This window comes from Lotus japonicus, chromosome 5 (genome assembly GCF_012489685.1).
Source record: "Lotus japonicus ecotype B-129 chromosome 5, LjGifu_v1.2".
NCBI lineage: Eukaryota > Viridiplantae > Streptophyta > Magnoliopsida > Fabales > Fabaceae > Lotus > Lotus japonicus.
This window is the reverse complement of record NC_080045.1, coordinates 39,015,329-39,032,386: the sequence shown is the minus strand read 5'-3', so window position 1 is coordinate 39,032,386 and position 17,058 is coordinate 39,015,329. Positions and strand designations below refer to the sequence as shown.

General features: G+C 37.6%; 1 long non-coding RNA gene across 1 annotated transcript; it reads left to right on the top strand.

Annotated features, from left to right (window-relative positions):
* The first annotated feature begins 2,716 nt into the window (after nt 1-2,716).
* On the top strand, nt 2,717-4,470 carry LOC130721343 (uncharacterized). The gene is made up of 2 exons (XR_009013411.1): nt 2,717-3,316; nt 4,227-4,470. It is a non-coding gene; the product is annotated as an uncharacterized LOC130721343 (long non-coding RNA).
* The last annotated feature ends 12,588 nt before the right edge of the window (nt 4,471-17,058 follow it).

Genomic DNA, 17,058 nt, shown 5'->3' with positions numbered 1-17,058 from the left:
GCCACGTGCGCCATTTATTCTACTCATTTGGCCAGCCATACACAGCAAGAGCATCAACATATTAGTGTACGGGTGCTCAATGTGAAACAAAATTTGATTAACCAACGAATGCACCACAGTAACCTCCAAATCCTCCCTTCAAAAAGGCATAAATGTTGGTCAATCTGCAAGTGTACATATATCTCCAGGTTTTAATATCGAATCCACATGGATTGTGAAAGTAATGGGTTTAAGCACAAAGCTTATAGTTGCGAAAGAAACAAAAGATTCAATTGTTTGGTTCGGTTGTTGTGAAAAATTGTCAAGAAAGTAATTGTTAAGGTGATGAAAATATCAATTGATAAAGATGCCTTGGGTTATCGATCACTCTAGCCAACCTATCCTATGCAAATGAGACCTTGATTCATAACTTGTTGTTCTAGCCTAGTTAACTACTTGTTGATGCCTCATACAAGCAATTCCCTCAAACTGAAAGTTAGGCCCAATTTCTTGTGTACCTAATCATGCATTTGAGGCTCTAAGTTCTTTATGTTCAGGCCAACAAAACCCAAACCTTCCTGTATTCCTAGTAGAAAACATAGAAGGGTCAATCTCAATTCATGTCCCCAAACTACAACAATCTTCCAATATGATTATAGTCTAGTCTATAGCAAGATGTACATTCAAGCTAAGCATGCAAATGGAATTGAAATTCAAGGTAGAATCAAAAGCAAAGGCATAGAGGTAGGAATTATAACTAGAGTTTCATAGAATCACTAAAACCCAAAGCAAAGAGTAAACTAGCCACTCATGGATAGGAAATCCATACAATGAAATGTAAAGAAACCTGAGAAATTACAAGGTGGAATCTTCCCACAAGCCCCAAAGTTGTTCCTCAGCCTCTAAACTTGGTAAAATTCTATGTAAAAGTCAAAAGTTCTGAACAAAATGGCCAAAAGCCTTATTTATAGGCAAAATGGACGAACAAGGGCGCTCAAGCGCTGCCCTGGGGCGCCTGAGCGCTCCCTAGGCAGAAACAAGCAACCCTGCATCTGGAAGGCTGGCGCTTGAGCGCCAGATGCTCTCTGAAATGGCTTTCTATCTTCTTGTAACCCCCCTTTGAATGTTTTCATCAATTCTTCATGCTTTTTGGCCTTCCCTCTTTATGAGTTATAAGCTGAGACACTTAAGAACCAAGAAAAGGAAAAATTTCAAGAAATTCAAATGGTTAAAAGCATAATAGTCCTCACAATTCAATAAAAAACACATGCAAGACCTAAACTTTATAAAAATGCAAGAAAGACCCTTATAAAACTACATAATTACCTAAACTAAACAAAAACTCAAATAAAGATAAAAATGCATGAGAATGCATGAAACACTACATGAGACAAAGAAAAAAGACTCAAAAAACCCACTACAAAATGACCGTAAAACACTACTAAACGAGGGTCATCACACCACTATACTCAACGACAGCTCGCCCTCGAGCGTCATTAAGATTAGCTTGCCCTCAAGCACAAAGAATTGCTCCCAAGACGCATGCCAAAGAAGGGATACACTTTCACAAAATCGGGGGACCAAGTGAGCGCAGCTAGTTCCAAGAGAAAGATTCAACAATCAACTTCATGCAACTCTCAGACAAAGAAGAATTAGAGTCCACTATGAGAAGCATTTAGAACTAACATCCTAGGATAAGACAATCATTTGGTGCATTGAGCACACCAGCAAGTTCAAAGGTTCTAGGAATCATTCACTCAAGAACAACTAAAGTCGAACATGCATTATTCATTGAGACTTCCAAAGGGTTGTAATGTTGGCTAGGTCAAGCACAAGGTAGGTGATCCTAAGGAAGACTAAGGATGCAAAACATGAGTATGGTCCTATTTGGAATTCCGGAGCTTTCAAGCTGTTGAAACTTAGCACACAAGTCTCTCAACCCCCATCTTATTTCAACACATTTCTTTGCTTTTTTTGGAACTCCACTTTGCCATGAAGTTCATTTTTTCCTTTTGGCTTTTGTTTTCAACTCTTTTCTTTTCACTTGGGGTAAGAGACAATTGCACTTTTTATAAACTAGCTCCATTGAGATACAAGGACCAAAAACCCCCCAATTTCCAACCATTCAACAAGCCCATACATCAAGGGTAACAGGGAAATCTTCATAAGGCTCAAAAGGGTCAACTAGGGACAAATGTGTACAATGCAAAATGTTGACCACTTGAGCTATCCTTCGGGATAAACTCATTATAATTTGAATAAGAAATAATCTATATATATATTCAACTTAAAAAAAAAACTCTATGTTGAAATAATTAATTTAAATTATAATTCAAATCAAAATAATCTATTAATTATTATTTTTTTGTTATTGGTGTAACATCCCATTTTTCTCTCCACTAATATTATTATTATTATTATTATTATTATTATGATTATTATTATTATTATTATTATTATTATTATTAGTATTATTATTATGTGCTTGATTTAAAGGATTAGAAAGAAAATATGCTCATTAAGTAAACAATTAGGATTTATATATATTAGTACATTAGTGCATTAACATAAGATTTACTAGAAATTAAATCAAAGAAAAATCAAATAAAATATAAAAGTTTGACTAAATGAAGAAAATCCAAACCCTATTCACACACACCTTGACTAATTCATAGATTTGACTAAATAAGCTTTAATTAGAAGTTTTAAGACTGGTTTAGTGCATGAAGCATGACACTTGGCTTCATGGTGAAGAGACAAGTTCAAGAACACTTGTCTTTGTGCATGCTTCTTCTAGGCCATTTGTCTTTCAATCCTTTCATCTTTTGGCCTATAAATTCGACTATCCTTGCAGCCCTATCATCACACAAGCCCTCAGACCTGACCTGAGCCTCAGAGCACGTAAGAAAAGCTCTAAATCCTCTCTCAAAGTTCTTAACTTAACCATTCTTTCATCTTCTTTGTTCTTCACTAAAACCACTTCAAATATCTCCAAAAACCTTCCAATCATGCTTCTGGACACGTAAGGATCAGATCTGGAGATTTTAGCATGATTCTGGACACGAATTCATGCGATCTGGGCATTTGTTCATCATATTCATCGGACGGATAAATTTCCCGGCGAGTTCATCGAAAAATTCGACCTTTTAAACTGGTTTTTCTCCCACGGAAGACCTCCAATCATCAAGCCACGACCACCACCGTGATTCTGGAAGCGAGAAAAAGGCGAATCCGTGTACAGCTCGTCTCCGGCGACGATCGCCGCCGTGACCGCCGCCGCTGTAACATCTTCTCCGGCGCACTGCTCGCCCGAGTTTTCCAGAAATTTCCAGAATCGGTAATTTATGGTTTCTGGGGGTTCTAACTCATTTCTTAGCTTATTTCTTTGATTTCGTGCATGGAAAACATAGTTTTATGGAGTGGGTATATGATTTTCGAATTTGCACAAGTTTTGAACAAGTTTTGACAATTTTTGGTACCTAGGACCATTGTGACACGTTTAACTCTTGCTGTAATTGTTTTATTAATCCTTGGATGTGCAGAAACAGATCTGGAAAGAAAGAAAGAGAGCTAGAGCAAAGGGAACTTAATTCTATTTTCATGGTACCATAATCAAAAAGCTTTAAAATGTGAAGGAATCAAGCTCCCTGGGCCCTAATCTCTCTCTGGATGAGAATGAATAATTATTTCAGAATGAATTGGACTTGATAATAAGTATGGAACAAGCTAAATGCATGAGGATTGATGAATAATTGATTTTTAAGCTTAAATTAGCTTTAAAATGGTGATTTTTGAGAAAAAACATGGTTTTATTTTGATTTCTTAAGTTGGACAGATTTTTTTTTTTAATTGAATCAAATTGAAGTAGAACATGTTAATCTTTGATAATCTTAATTAATTAGATGATTTGTGATTAAATTGCCTAATTAAATTAATAATTAATGGTAAAATGCTACTAAGAAGTTGATAGTATAAAGTTTAAGCTAGAAGAATTAATCTAAGTGAGTTAGAGCTAATTAATTGAAGAACTTGTTAGCTTTTGTTAATCTTGATTAATTATCTAATTAATAATTTGCTTATGTAATTAAATGAATAATTTCTATCAATTCTTAATCCTGAAATGATAATTTAAGTTAATATCAAACTGTTTGTGCAATGAAAAAGGACTAAGTGAAGAGGTTAAGTAATAAAGAGGAATGACAAGTAAATCACTTTATAGACTAAATGAGTTGTAAAACCTTATGCAGAGGAAGCTGAGGGAACTAAACGAGGCAAACAAATAGCAAGGACTCAAGGTAAGGGAGGGAGAGGTCATCAACTCAGGATGGGGGAATAGTGCGAATAAATGGGTGTTGGACCCTCCTTAGGTCCTTGTTTGTTACTTGATTTTTTGTGCTTATTGTGTTAATTCTTGATACTTGTGGATCATGATGACTTGAGATGATATTGATGAGATATGTGCTATGTGAAGATGCATGTTTGTTGTGATAATATCTGTGATATTTGAGGCTTATGCTGATGATTGATATCCGATATCTATGATGCATGTTGATAATATATGACGATGATGATGATGCTTATGCGGAATGAGCTGTATGATTGTGTAGTTAACCTCATGTTGATAATTGTGGTTTTCTGATGATGCTGTTTTCTTGATGAGGTGTTGATGAGGAATACCTGGTATGGTAATGGCAGAGGATCCTCATTTAAAGAAAATGAGTTGTTTTAAATATACTATGGAAAATTTTATGAAAAGCTTTCTTAAAAATGATTTTTTTTAGCTTAAGTTTGGAAGATGATGACAAAATGTACTTTGTTTTCAAAAAGGTTTTCACGACTCTTAAAAAGAATGATTTATGAAATGATTTCGAAGACAAACACTTTAAATGGGGTATCCTGTTGATGGTTGGAGACTCAGGTGGAGTCTCAGAGGTTGTTGTTGGGATGGAGTCCCCGATATTACCAAGGGTGTGGTATTCCTCTTGAATGGATGTGAGAATGCATCATTTGCATTGGCCTCAATCAGGTGGATGAGGTGCTGGTCGGAAAGACAGTAGATCCCAACTGGACTGTCTTGGCCGGGCAGTTCCATTGGGTGAAGCTGAGAGATCTAAGGGTACCAGGCGATAGGTATGTGGTCTTTGGGTCTGGCTAGGGGGGATTCTCCAAAAGCTGTTTGAGGTTTATCCCATCGCGAGCCTAGTCATTCTGCAGGCCCCCTGATGATCATCGTGGTCGGTCAACAGGGGTTCGATGAGCCGTTCCGAACTCTATTCCGGATGACTTTCCGAGGTGACGGGATGAGCTGTTCCCCGTATGGGCCCACATGCATAGTAGTTGTGCATTGCATATGATGATTTTGTGGTGTGAAGCTCATTTATATTTTGCTATTCCCTAATATGATTGTGTTGAATTGCTTCACACCCCTCTCGTTGTATGTATTTCTTTTTCTTCTCTTTGCCTTTTGTAACACCCCGATTTCGGTGGCGTCACTTTAGTAACCAATAATAAACTTAATGCGGAAAAACGTAAATATTTTTTTTCGATAATATAATCAAGACTGAAATAAATAAAAACGCAAATGCGAAGACAACAGAACTAATATACAATATAGATTACAGCCCCCGCTGTAAGTAGCTAACCACGTCACGAGTAAACCTCCAGTGACGGGAAGTGAGAGAAGTAGCGCCCGTAGGCAATATGTACAACCCAAAAGGTAAGGTTAAGTGTCCGCAACACAAACCTCAAAAATGAGAATAAGTTGGCCCAATCGGCCTGAAACAAGACCTCCTAAGTCCAACCAACTCTCTGTGATTCCTGTAAAGATACCACACAAAAAGCTATAGGTGGGAAACTACCCTGTCCCCAAAGAAACAAATGATGTTCAGAGCTAAGACTCTACTCCTACACTAATCCCATCTCGAGGAGCTCACGCCAGCACTAAAACCTACATGCTAGCATGATCGTCGTCCGAATCTGAATCCAGAACGACCAAGTCTATGTACACCATCCGTCCTCCTCTCGCAACCGCGATGCGCTCCTATTCCAGCATCTCAACCCTAGTTTCCCCCGAAGGGTGAACCATCGTGAATCGGCCCGCCAAAGACATCTGACAAAGAGCGTAGTCCGCCAAAGCACACACAGAAGACGCGAGGGTCAACTCCAAAGAATTATGTAAGTAATATCACCAATAGATACAGATAAGAGAATAGCCACTTAGGCTTATAGCTAGGGATAACATCCTAGGGTTGCATATTCGACAATGAATATAATGACAACAATAACAATTAACATGTTTCAAATAGGATTAACAAGTAACAATCACACTCAGCAACTAAGTCAGTATGCATGTTGCATGAAATGATATGACGGTTAACCCAGTTAACCAAATGCATTCCGGAAACGGATGGACATCAAACGGATCAATCCTAGCACCAGCAACAGTGGGACCATTTCTGCCCGCGTGCCTCTTACTCCAACAACAACGGTAGTCAGATCAGCAGTAAACCCGAAGGTCTGCCATTTCGGTCTGCTACTAAGAGTCGTCTACAAACGCTCTTTCGCGGAAATCCGGGTCTTATGACCATTTTGGAATCCACCGAGGTCCGGTAATCACGCCGTGTATTAACCTCCTATGTGTTCATGAATGCAATGTGATTAGCCAAACAACGTCTCCGACCTCACTCGACACGTCGCCACGTGTTCTAGCTAACTTATTGTCTCTAAAAGAATACCCTAAGGTAAATGTCGATTCTGCGACAAAATACAATAACCATAAAATGAGTGCAACCACTCACGATAACTCTTCGAGTCATCAATGCTCTCACGAAGTCTCACGCTTCAGTGGAGTCTCACACATTCACAAAGTCTCACGCTTCAGTGAAGTTTTATGCTTTCACGGGGTCTCACACCCCAGTGAATTTACACACTTGCACGAAGTCTCACACTTCAATGAAGTTCCATGCTGTTCACGAGGTCTCACGCCTCAGTGAAGATCCATGCTTTCCACGAGGTCTCACGCCTCAGTGAAGTATCACGCATTCACAAGGTCTCACGCCTCAGTGAAGCTTCATGCTGTTCACGAGGTCTCACGCCTCAGTGAAGATCCATGCTTTCCACAAGGTCTCACGCCTCAGTGGAGTATCACGCATTCACAAGGTCTCACGCCTCAGTGAAGCTCCTCGGCTCATCCCTTGGATAGCCTATCAACACAACTGCTCCCAGAGCACAAGAGTATCAACATACTCAGAACTTACCATCTCCTCAACACTTGGATCCGACGACACTTCTCGCTTTCCAAAACTAAGATTTGCATCCTAAGCTTCCTTTCGATTTTAATATCATTATTTGAAGATTTAGAGGTTGTTTAATGTCTTATGAGTTTTCTTTACAAAATAATATCCTTTTAGTCTTATCGCAAATCCTATAAGTTCTCGGGATCTCCTAATCCCCAAATGACACCAGAGAATGTCTCGATCCATGAAACACCATAACAAGGCCCGAATCTCATTCGTCCTATCAAACTTTCTCAAAACTCTCAAAATAAAATCGGCATGACCTGCCCGCTATTCTCACTACTCAGAATCACAGATATCAGCGAAAGACATAATTACATCATCACAGTCAACAAACATGCCATATATCAATACATCTCAGAATAAACACGTAGCACTTAGCATATAAAGCATGCACCACACATCCTAGATTACCCACATAGCACATAGCATGTAAGTCAATCTCAAAAACAGTCAGTAGATGAATCATCTACATTGTCAGCCGAAGCCTCAGAAAACATTTTTCCCAATCAAACATAAACAAGTGCATAAACAGTAAATCAATGTCGAAAGCATCGACCCTAAGCATTAACTAGAGATTCAGTGAGTACCCCTCACCTGTAGGTTCTCCAGGGTGATCTTCTAACTCCTCTTCACAAGCAAAGCCTTGTTCCTCGGGAAACTCTTCAAATGAACCTTTAAAGTAAAACCACAGAATTCTATCAAAATCTATCGGAAACTAAGCTATCAATACTCACTAAGATTACACGAAGTAGAAAATACTCCGAGGTACGATAATCTAGCGCGAAAGGACAAGTTTTCGAAAAAGGAATTTTCCTCCTCCCCCTCTATAGCTCTCGGCCACTATTCACAAATAGGTGGGTCGATTTTTCTTCGATCAAACTTGGTTCCTATGCTATCATTAGCCGTAACTAAGGGTATTCTAAGCTCGGAAAAATTATCGGATCGAAAACTGTCGCAGGGGTATTTTGGTCAATATTTTTAGCTCAGAAATTCAAAACTGAAATTTCGAAAAGCAAATTGGATGGGGACGTCACCAACAACGTTTATGACAACTAATCCTACTAGCACTAAGCTAAGGCGATATTTTTCAGCCCAAAGGACGAAGCTTTGCCCCAAAATGGGTATTTGATGCAAAAATTGATTCCGACGGAATTTCGGCGACATTACGGAAAAACTAATCCGACAGAAGTGCTCTTGGGCACGTAGGGAAGATGTTTAGACAGAGAAATCAAGCTATTTGGACAATTTTCCAAAAACCTCAAAACTTTGAACTCAGAAAAGTCTAGAGAAAAGCTATGGAAAAGACGATCAGAGGTAAGGATTAGCGACTATATCTCGAAACCTTCAAGTAGCAACTGTTGGATCGACGATCAAGCAAGAAATGAACAAAATCTTCTCTTCTCCCTCCTCTAGCAAACTCGCGGCCTTGGTGAAGAAAATGGGTAAGATTTGTGATATTTTCTCATTTCTTGGCTATATATAGAGGTTGTCAAAACGCGGGAAAATGAAAGTTTCGCGAATTTGATTTTTCCGGCTTCATTCTCCGTGAATTCTAAGATAGGTTTTGGCGAAAGAATTCCAAAACTAAAATGAGGTCTCCTTGTATTTTAGGCGACTAATGCAAAGTCGGTGTAAAACTATTTTACCCGATAAGTTACTTTTTGCATCGGATGTCGGAATAGAAAACTTCCTTCTGAAGAAAGATTGAAAACATCAAGAGAAATGGGTGTACGCGTGTAGAATCTTCATTTGAAGCTCTGAATAGAAAAAGTCTTCATTGTCGGTTGATTCTAGGGTTTTTGAACTATCAGGGTTTTGGTTTCGGCAAACTTCCGATGATTGGAATCGAACGTTCGTAGATCCTAGAGTTTCGCCTCGAAACGCTTGTTATATATGGAATAAGAGAGGTTCTAACATTTCTCTGAAGATTTTTGGAATAAATTCCTACAGTGTTCCAAGGGTGGAACATAGTCTTTTCCTAAGGCTCTTGTCCTAGGTTTAAGCGAATCGATCGTGCTATACCTTTTATCGATTCAGATACAATCCTTAGACTTTTCCTGAACTTTCTCCTTCATACATTTATTTCATTAAATAAACTCTTGTTCAGGTTTCCCTTCTCAATACATCAACCCTAATCGTGAATAAGAATTTTATTCACTTGGCATAAGCTTAAAAACTTGGGTCTTACACCTTTAGTGGCTGACCAGGAAGACATGAAGAAAGAATGCTGAGGATCGCATGCACGAAGATGGACGAGCTGAATAGCTATTAGCAGGAGCAGCTTGTGTGTGTGTCGTGCATACATGTGTGAAGTCTAGTATGTAGCTGGTTGTTAATAGCCTGTAACTAAATAAGGACTTTGGTTCCTTGATCAGCTCGTCAAAACTGACTTATGGGACCGGGTTTATTCTCTTTCCTGTGTAAGATGTTTAAGACTATGTTATGGTTGTGTGTAACATGACTCTATGTGAACTAATATGTGTGTGTATGTTTATCTGTCGATCTTTGTCTTTGCTCTATTTATTAATATGCATGCTTGAGGGAAGGGAATGAGTCGGGTCGCCACAATTGGGAGGTGGAGAGCCCATCAGTATATTCTTTTTTAAAATGAGAAAATAATCTATATATTTAGAAATAATTATTTCAAATTAGTTTAAAATTTAAATCCTAATTAATGTCATTAAAGGTTGATTTAAATAGTTTCTATCTATCACCTTGAATTAGTGATATTAATGCAAAATTAATATGTAATTTAGCATATTACGAATTGTAAATTATTATATGTTGTAATATATCACACACATATATCCATCCTCATGTTTATTTTTGAAAGTTTTAGTGTTTAGTTAATTATTTTTAGACAAAGTGTTTAGTTAAGTATTAGCTACACACTAAATAAAAAAGTTTACACTCAGTTGGGAGCTTTCAGCGGGAGGCATTTTCGGTTGGATGATTTTAGAACCTGGGTGGGGACTCAGGCTCAAAGTCCTAATGGTTTGGAATTCTTATCAGGTGTGTGGGGAGCCTAGAGATGGTGTAGTAATATGGTTCTTGATGCTGATCATTGGACCCTTGGGACAGCTTGGCGAACAATCTGTCATATCCATGATGAACTGTTTTGCTTTCTCTGTTGTTTATTTTCTGAAGCAACAAAAAAAAATAATTCCATAGGACATTATACATTTTTTTAATACATGCTATATTAATTATATTTATTAATAATATTTAACAATCAAAGGTTAGGGTTTTAATATTAAATTTGAGATGAATGTCAAATAAGACAAGATTAAATTTTTTTTTGTTACAAGAGAAAAAAAGACACGATTAATTATTTAATAATTATTAAATATATTAGTTAAAATTAGAAACTAAAAGGTTTTAACATTAGATTTCATCAATGCTAAAAAAAACTTTACACTTACCCTTCCCCTTACACTATTTTCCTTTCAGTTTTGAAATATCAGTTATGAAAATTCCAAAAGACATGATCAATTAGTTTATATTTCTATAATATATTAATTAGTATGTGTTTAAAAATTTAAAAAATGAAGTTGGATGTTCAAATTAAAGAATGCAAAAGTTAATCACCAAAATAAAAAGTTAATATCAGTTACGGTATTCCATAGCATATTATAAGTTTTTAAAGTTATCTAGAATATATTAATGGGTTAAAAACTATAACCGTCCCTGAACTTTGAGCGAGTTTTGAAAATCGTTCCTCGCCGGAAAATTATCTGAAAACCATCCTCAGACTTTTAAAAACAAATTTGACCCGTCCCTCTGGCAGCCTCAGGTCCGGCAAGCGCTGACTTGGCGGTCTACGTCAATTAATGAGGATCCGACGTGGAATTAATAATAAAAATAAAAATAAAAATAATAATTTAATTTAAAAAAATGCTTAAATCATTAAAATTTCACTTTCACCTTCTTCATCTTCTTCCTTTTTCTCTTCCACTGCCTCCATCAACCAAACCCATAAATTTATACATCCACCCAAAAAAGTCACCATGATAATCTTCTTTCTTAAATTAAAACCAAACCATTCACTCATATATCATCCAATTTTTTTCTTCATCATGAAATACATACAACAATTTGAAGGAGAAAAATAAAATAAAAAGTGCTCCTCATAAATAAACTCATACTCAAACAACAACTCAACCCCAGAAAACTTATCACCCTCACCACTCAGCCTTCAACCAACAATTCAAAAAACAAACCAGAAATAATCAAACCACAAGACAGCAATAGCAGCAACCCTCACTCACATCCTCTCACTCCATCTTCTTTAACTCCAAACCCTAGCCCTTTTCCAACCCAGATCTGAAACTTGAGTGTAGCTTCCCTTCTCACAAAAGCATTGAAACATAATAAAGGAACGCAAGAGTCTTTTTCCATTCCTCATTCTGAACATCGATCTCGCTTCAAGACCTCCCATTCACCAGAAATGGGAACAATTGAGAGATTGGTGGGTTGCTGTGAAGGTGGTTCTCAGCGGAGAAGCCGCAAAGGAGGTGCATGGTTTGCAATGATTTGGGGCTGGGTCGATGTAACACCCCGATTTCGGTGGCGTCACTTTAGTAACCAAAAGTAAACTTAATGCGGAAAAACGTGAATATTTTTTTTTTCGATAATAACTAAGACAAGACTGAATTAAATAAAACCCAACAATAACAATAATCAGAACTAATATACAATATATAAACAGCCCCCGCTGTAGTAGTAACCTCGTCACGAGTAAACCTCCAGTGACGGAAAGAAAAGTGTAACGCCCGAAGGCAAAAGGTACAATCCACAAGAAAGGTCAAGTGTCCGCAACACCATCCCTCAAAACTGAGAATAAGCTGGCCCATCGGCCTGAAGCAAGACCTCCTAAGTCCAACCAACTCTCTGTGATTCCCGTAAAGAAACCACACAAAAAGCTATAGGTGGGAAACTACCCTGTCCCCAAAGAAAACAAATGATGTTCAGAGCTAGGACTCTACTCCTACACTAATCCCATCTCGAGGAGCTCACACTAACACCCAATCCTACATGCTAGCATGATCGTCGTCCGAATTCGAAATCCAGAACGACCTAGTCTACATACACCATCCGTCCTCCTCTCGCAACCGCGATACGCTCCAGTTTCTGCATCTCAACCCTAGTTCCTCCCGAAGGATGAACCGTAATGAATCAGCCCGCCGAAGACATCTGACAAAGGGCGTTTGTTCGCCAAAGCACACACAGAAGACGCGAGGGTCAACTCCAAAGGATTACATAAATAATAGCACCAATAGATACCATTAAAAGATTAGCCACTTAGGCTTATAACTAGGGATTACATCCTAGGGTTGTATATTTCACAATGAGTGTAAAAGACGATAATTCTTTGTTGCATTATTCCACAAAGAATATAACGACAGTAAAACACAGTTAACATGCACCAAGTAGAACTAACAAGTATCAAACACACTCATCACTAAGTCAGTATGCATGTTGCATGAAATGATATGCAGGTTAACCCAGTCAACCATTATGCAATCCGGAACGGATGGACATCAAACGGATCAATCCTAGCACCAGCAACGGTGGGACCATTTCTGCCCGCGTGCCTCTTACACCAAGCAAAGGTATGGACAACAACGAGTCAATCCTAGCACCAGCAACGGTGGGACCATTTCCGCTCGCGTGCCTCTGGGATGGACATCAACGGGTCAATCCTAGCACCAGCAACGGTGGGACCATTTCTGCCCGCGTGTCTCTTACACCAAACCAAGGTAGCCAGATCAACAGTAAACCCGTAGGTCTGCCATTTCGGTCTGCTACAAGAGTCGTCTACAAACGCTCTTACACGGCATTCCGGGTCTTATGACCATTTTGGAAACCGACGAGGTCCAGAGTTCGTCCTGTGTTAATACCCCATTAATGTTGCATGAATGCAGGATGATTAGTCAACCAACGTCTCCGATCTCACTCGACACGTCGCCACGTGTTCTAGGTAAATTAAAGTTTCTAAAAGCTTACCCTAAGGTAAAGTCGATTCTGCGACAAAATACAATAATCATAAAATGAGTGCAACCACTCACGATGACTCTTCGGGTCATCAATGCTCTCACGAAGTCTCACGCTTCAGTGAAGTTTCATGCTCTCACAAGGTCTCACGCCTCAGTGGAGTTCCATGCTTTCCACAAGGTCTCACGCCTCAGTGGAGTATCCCGCATTCACAAGGTCTCACGCCTCAGTGAAGCTTCATGCTGTTCACGAGGTCTCACGCCTCAGTGAAGGTCCATGCTTTCCACAAGGTCTCACGCCTCAGTGGAGTATCACGCATTCACAAGGTCTCACGCCTCAGTGAAGCTTCTCGGCTCATCCCTTGGATGGCTAACAAACTGCTCAACGAGCGAAGGAGTACCAACATACTCAGAACTTACCAAACCCCTCAACACTTGGATCCGACGACACTCCTCGTTTTTCCAAAACTATGACTGGACTTCCAATGCCTTCCTTCGAGGTTGTTATCATTACTTAAAGATTTTGAGGTTATTTAAGGTCTTATGAATTTTCTTTATAAAATAGATTCCATTTCGTCTTATCGCAAGTCTTATACAATTGCAGGATCTCCCAATCCCAAGTCGCTTCCAGAGGATGTCTCGATCCACTAAACAAAATTAAGGCCCGAACCTCGTTCGTCCTATCAAACTTTCTCAAAACTCTCAAAATAAAATCGGCATGACCTGCCCGCTATTCTCACCATTCAGAATCTCAGATTCCAGTACAGAACATATTTAAATCATCACAATCAACAACATGTCATATATCAATAAATCGCATCATAAACACTTAGCACTTAGCATATAAAGCATGCACCACACATCCTAGATTACCCACATAGCACATAGCATGTAAGACAATCTCAAAAACATTCAGTAGATGAATCGTCTACATTGTCAGCCGAAGCCTCAGAAAACATTTTCCAATCACACACAATTCCAGTGCATAAACAGTAAACAATGTCGAAACATCGACCCTAAGCATTAACTAGAGATTCAGTGAGAAGCCCTCACCTGCAGATTCTCCAGGATTATCTTCTAACTCTTCCTCACAAGCAAAGCGTTGCTCCTCAGGAAATTCCTCAAAAGTTCCTTTAAAGCAAAGTCACAGAAATACTATCAGAATCTATCGAAAACTAAGCTATCGATACTTACTAAGGTTACACGAAGTAATCTATACTCTAAGGTACGATAATCTAGCGCGAAAGACAAGTTTTCGGAAAAGGAAATTTTCCTCCTCCTCCCCTATAGGGCTCGGCCACTTTTGGTAATTGTGGGGCTCGATTTTTCTTCGATCAAACTTGATTCCTATGCTTTCATAAGCCGTAACTAAGGGTATTCTAAACTCGGAAAAATTATCGGATCAAAAACTGTCGCAGGGGTATTTTGGTCATGATTTTTAACTTAGAAATTTCAAAACTGAAATCCCAAAAACCAAATTTTGCAGGGACGTTACTAACGACGTTTATGACAACTAATCCTACTAACACTAAGCTAAGGCGATAGTTTTTAGCCTAAAGGTTGAAGCTTTACCTCAAAAACTCCAAAAATGGGTATTTAAGGCTAAAATTGATTCCGGCGGAATTCCGGCGACATAACGGAAAATCTAATCCGGCAGAAGTGATCTTGGGCACATATAGAAGAGGTTTAGAATCAAAAATGAAAGATTCAGGATAGTTTTGCAAAAACCCATAAACTATCCGCTCAGAAAACTCTACAGAAAAGCTATGGAAAAAGCGATCAAGGTAAGGATTAGCGACTATACCTCGAAACCTTGAAGCAGCAACTAACGGATCAACGATCAAGCAAGGATTGAACAAAATCTTCTTCTCCTCCTCTCCTCTCAACAAAATTCTAGGGTTTTGAAATACCAGGGATTCGGTTTCGGCAAACTTCCGATGATTGGAATCGGACGTTCGTAGATCCTAGAGTTTCGCCTCGAAACGATTGTGATATATGGAAAAAGAGAAGTTCTAACATTTCTCTGAAGATTTTTGGAATTAACTTCCGTCGTGCCTAAAAGTGAAAATTAGCTATATACTAGGGTTTCTGACCTAGGTTTAAGCGTATAACGATCGTACTATAACTTTTATCGATCATGATGTAATCCTTTGACTTTTCCTGAACTTTCTCCTTCATAAATTTATTTCATTTGGTAAACTCTTGTTCAGGTTTCCTTTCACGATGCATCAAGCCTAATCGTAAATGGAAATCTCTTCCCCTTATTCTAAGCTTAAAAACTTGGGTCTTACAGTCGAAGCCACTCCGATTGTTGCGGTCCCCAGGTTGTATGAGGGCTGGGTCGATCTCTACCTTTCGCAGATCTGGAAGGATTTTGTTACTGGGTTTTGAGTGATGTGAAGAAAAGGGGGTGGAATAGGGTGAGTTTCATAAACTGGGTTTTGTTATTGGGGTTTGAGAGAAGAGATTTTGTGGGTTCTGTTGCAAAGATGAAGCATGGTGGAACATATTTGCTTGTTTTTAGAGAAGGTGGGTTTTGTTTGAGAGAAGATTTGGTGGGTTTCGTTCATGGTAGAAGAAAAGAAGATTCTGGGTAAAAGGAAGATAAATTTTGATATTAAGCATCCTAATCTTTGAATATTGAGTTATGATTATTTAATTTATTCAAAGCCTATGGGATTTGTTTAAGCCTTTTTTATATTAAATTATTTTATTTTATTTTAATTATTAATTACACATGTGGAATAAAAAATCCACGTCGGGCTCTCATTAATTGACGTGGACCGCTAAGTCAGCGCTTGTCGGACCTGAGGCTGCCGGAGGGACGGGTCAAATTTGTTTTTCAAAGTCTGAGGATGGTTTTCAGATAATTTTCCGGCGAGGGACGGTTTTCAAAACTCGCTCAAAGTTCAGGGACGGTTATAGTTTTTAACCCTATATTAATTAATAATCTTAAAAAAGTGAATTTCCATGAAATAAATTCATTGGACATGATAAAATATTTTCTATTTATATAATATATTAATATTTATATTGATATTAATCTTCATCAATTCACAACCCTTTCACTGGCAATTTTTTTTTTTTGCTTAGTTAATATTAGTTACACAGTATATAAACAACTAATATTAGTGACTCTATAAGACATGGTAAATTATTTTTTATTTATAGGATATTTTAATTAATATTAATGATGATATTTCATTTAATTTGATATGAATGCCAAAATAAATATTGGACTAACCCTTTCACCCTCACCAAATAATGAGGTTAATATCAGTTAGTGAATTACAATAGATATATGATAAATTATTTAGGTTTTATTAAATATATATTATTTAATATTAATATTATACTTAAAAATTATAAAATCAGATATGAAATATAAGATATCATATCAGTTTTATATAATAGATTAATTAATATTAAAGAAAATAATATCAGTTATAGAATTCCATAAAAATGGATTAATTATTTTTTATTTATAAAATATTTAAATTAATCTTCAGCAACTAAAGGTTGAGATTTTGATATAAATGCAAAAATAAACTTTGTACTAATCCTTTGGCCTACAACTAAATTTATTATTTTTTATTAAATATTAGTAAGAAATAACCAAATAAAAAATTTATTTGAGGAATTCCATAAGACATGAAAACTTATTTTTGATTTATATAGTATATTAATTAATATTAATCTTAAAATAACTTAATATCATTACGGAATTCTATATGACATGTTAAATTATTTTCGATTAATAAAATATGTAAATTAATATTGATATTAAT